The following is a 4545-nucleotide window of genomic DNA, read 5'->3' on the forward strand; positions in this document are numbered from 1 at the left end:
TCGTCCAATCACACGGGGAGAACGTTTGAGCCGCTGGGAAAGAACCAACCAGAGCTCTGGAGGGGGCGGGGCAACGCTTCAACTGCAAATACAATTGAAGCATTTTCTTATAGCTTTCTCGAGTGGCAGAGAGCTTCTCCCAATGGCTACAGCTCATTTTCAATTGTAAAATGCACGTAATGCCTGCTAATTGATTAATCAGTGTGGGGTTCCCAACCATATATATATATATATATATATATATATATAAAGCTTTATAATTTATTCATACAGAAATATTATGTGACACATTTGGATATGATTCAACATAATTTTGTAATTGTATAGCTCTGGATCCTATCCAAAAATACTTGGATACATGAATCTAAAATCTGTGCATCTCTCTACTCTTACTAAGGGAAACCTATGAAAATCTGGGTACTAAATCGTTACCAAGACATTTCTTTACCAGTGTGTTCATAACGGTGTGTAATAACATGTATTAAAAGATTGACTGAAGACTGATCAATGTCAGGGTACCGATAACCGATATTAAAAGAAAATCAAAAATGTTTAATTTGGCCTCAAGTAACTTGTGTGTCAAACTAGGGGTTTTTCATGATTCTGAGTTGATTGCTAGCATTTAATTTTCACTACAACCACTCCTTAGTGGAAAAGACTTCCACGCCCACTTTTGCATTTACATATAAAGTTGCATTTATTTCAATTATTCAGAAAAAGGCCTTCTATAAGGAGGTTAGAGGCATTTTGGTTTGGTTATTTAATTCAAGGGTGCCAAATCTGAAAAACATGGTTCCCAAGCTAATTTGCTGCCAATTTTAAACTATATTTTCAATAACATTTCAATGACATGACGAGAAAAACTGACAAATAACATGTCTATGTCTATGTTCTGAGGGTCAGACAATGTGTTTAAGGAATTTTAGATGTAATTAGTGCCTAAGCCTACTCCTAAATATGCAAATTAGAGGCCAGGAAACATAGTACTCAAAAGGGTCCACACGCACCCCCTTATTTTCTTTTCTACTTTTCTACTTATCTCTTTTCTCTCAACTACCTGAGTCATTTGTTTGCACCTGGACTAAAATGGGATTGGATGTGCATGCATCTTTTCTGTGGGAAAACAGAACTCGTATCAATTAGCTCGTGGTGGTTAATTCCAAAGAACTGAAACCCTCATCGGAGCCTTGGGGCTCTGGTGGAGATTCTTGCTTTTCATCGAAAAAGTGTAAGAATTGGAACCCTCAGTTCGGTGCTCTGGTGGAGACTCCAGCCACACATCCAGATGTTGTGCTTCTCTGGAGCCATAGCGTTCTGCATGGTGACTCCTGCCATTCATTGAGTGACAAATTAACCTCAGAAACGTTGATTAAAATCCTCAGAACATCTAAGGGTAGGGTAGCCAGACATCAAAGAAGTGCTGCTCTCACTCTCCGGTTGACTGTCACCTGTGAGCGTACAGTTGTCAAGAGCTTATGGCTGTGACTCAGCCTGGTTCTTGTGCTCTGCTTAGTCTCTGGGTTTTCAGTTAGTCTCTGAGTCATGCATTTGGGTCCAACCAACATAATGATATAAATGGTGCCACATTAACTACTTGGGCACCTCACAGGGACACCAATCACTGACCCCTTGAGGTGCCCTAACTGCTAGGGCACCTCTCATGGACACTAGTCACAGAGCTCTAGCAGCCTCCTGGCCAAGAATACTATTCCATTCTTAAATGTTGTCACCAAGAATTAATTTAAGTCTATGGAACGTCATATTTTTAGGGGACTTCCACGTCCTATAAACTGGCCCAGGAACTATTCACCGTCTTGGTTCTCATATCTTATGTGAATGTCATTTCTGTTGATGATTGTGTTGTTTCTCGCCTACAGTACATGATAATGATGGCCTGCCCAGCCCCAGCTGCCCCTCAACTGTACTCCGAGTTGAAATAAAGGTTATGATGATGATGATCTCCGGGTTCAAGTCAAGAGCAAATGTACAGTGCTGTGCAGTACAGTACAGTAACAGTAGAATAGAAACACATTGGTGAAGACATTTCTTGGTAACGATTTAGTTCCCAGATTGGTCAAATATCTGATAAAATGCCCTTACTATCTACACAGGCAGCATCGATAGATTATGGACCGTACAGGGGCCCTTAGCCTTGACTAGGGGCTGTGGGGGTACATGAGGCCTATCAACATATACCTACATTTAAATATATATTACTTATACAGTATATTAGGTTATCGATAAAATATGTGCATGGTGCCCTCAGCCTATAGTACAGGTCTCCTCCTTGTGGTGTAACTAACAGGAGTATTTTAAAGATTTTTTATACATTTTTACGTGCAAAAATCGAATGTAAATAGTCTTAAATACTGTAGGTTATAGTCTGTGCAATGTAAATCCTTGATAAAATGATGTTATCTTGACCATACAACTCAAATGGTGTGTTTTTGTGAACAGAGAGAGAGAGAGAGAGAGAGAGAGAGAGAGAGAGAGAGAGACAGAGACAGAGACAGAGACAGAGACAGAGACAGAGACAGAGACAGAGACAGAGACAGAGACAGAGACAGAGACAGAGACAGAGACAGAGACAGAGAGAGACCTGAGATTGAAGCAGATCTTAGACACCTGCTGAAGAATACAGGACAGAGGGCCTCCTTTATTTAGTCTTAAGCTGTACCTGATAGGCAGTCAAAATCAGTTTATGCCAATTTTACACCTTGTAGCGTCACGTTTAACACTAAGCTCTCAGTTATTTCCGGCGAGCCACACAGTCGTATGGCAAAGTATAAATTAGGCATTACTCTCTCACCATTGGCACATTGTACTGCCTCTGTTTAAAATGTCTGCTCTCAAAAGAAAGCAGAGTGCATTTCTAACTGGAAATGTCTATACCGGTAATCTTTTATATAGAGAGAGAAGGAGTGAGGGCCCATTGCAGTCAGTGCTGGGACTTTGATGTGAGCTTATGTGGCCTCAGCTATAGGATGGAAGGTCACAACCCTCTCACTCCGTCCCACACATATAGGAGGTTCCACCTGGCTGTCACACGTGCCCTCACTGCATTGAGATGTCAACCTTTAAATCCTCCTTTTGTAAGCAGAGATTGAATACAAATAGCGAATCAATTTCCTAAACACTTAAAGCCATATTACAATGGAGGACAGGTGTTTGAAAAACCTTTAAACATATGCAAATAAATCAAACATCCATATACAAATTATAAACTATTTTTTCTCTCTTCATTTGTTCGACGTGTAGTGAAAAGCTACAAATTATTACTTTATTTGTGTCTTTTCATATCAAGCACCTCCAAATTAATATTTGACTGCGGACTCCCATCTGAAAATATGGTTATTAAAATGTTTCAAAATGATTCAGATATCGCTCACAACACGTGGCGATGCATTGTGAGCTTGTAGATCGATTCAAATATCGACAAAGTGGTTAACCTGATTTTGACCAAAAATACCAAAAATGTATTTCCGGGTAGATAAAACAGGCAGTGTTGCTTTGTAGCAGTATTATTCATTAACCTTATTTATGGAAGAACAGGACACGTATGATATTGTTATTGACTATTATAAATATATTATTTTGATATAAATATCCACCGGTTGATAAACTAGACATAGCTAATGTTCTGGACACTTGTGAAAACGTCCATAGACATACCTGTTTGTTTATGAACATTCACTGGGGGTCCCAGTCTGCGACCCCCAGTGAATGTTCATAAACAAACAGTGGGGTCTGGGACTCTAGAGGAGTTGTCCAACCGACTTTAATAACATCATTAATTGTATTCATTACCTGACTGCCATCCTGATATTAACATGTTATATGTTAATGTTGAAAGCCTGTCTTTGAATAATTTCAACTACATACTAACCCACAAGAGGTCACTGTTGTCATTTGAAGTTGTGATCACAATACAAGTAAACCAAGAACCTGTCATCTGACGTGTGGAGCGTTGTCCCAAATGTTTTAGAACAGAGAAGCTACAAAACAAGATCATTGACATTATCCCTGATCTTTGACCTCACAACTCTCATAAAAGGCTCTACATTGGTCATTGAACCATTTTACATCTTAAGGAATTGCTGGTTCTATGAGCAGGGCCTGGCTGGAAACAAGTTCTTGAGCTTAGCCCAGATACCCTGGGTAAATATAGATTTCATTTCATTTCATTTCATTTGGTATAAAAGGTTAGCCTCATCTAAAAAATCACACTCCGTGTGAACTGAGCGGTGCTGTGTGTGTGTGTGTGTGTGTGTGTGTGTGTGTGTGTGTGTGTGTGTGTGTGTGTGTGTGTGTGTGTGTGTGTGTGTGTGTGTTTAGCTAGGAATGGTCCGGCATCTGCAGGGGTCAATAGGTCATACTGTCTAAGCAGCAGGGTCACATGCTTCACACGAGTGTCACACGAGGGGCACCTTTTATCACCCGCCACATGACATCACAGGGGTCATGCTTAAGTTTAAGACCAACATAAGTGATGCAAATATCCACCAAATTGAGAAAGGACGCAATCATGTGTATCCTCTGGGGGTC

This window comes from Electrona antarctica (assembly GCF_951216825.1).
Source record: "Electrona antarctica genome assembly, chromosome: 7".
In the NCBI taxonomy this organism is placed as follows: domain Eukaryota; kingdom Metazoa; phylum Chordata; class Actinopteri; order Myctophiformes; family Myctophidae; genus Electrona; species Electrona antarctica.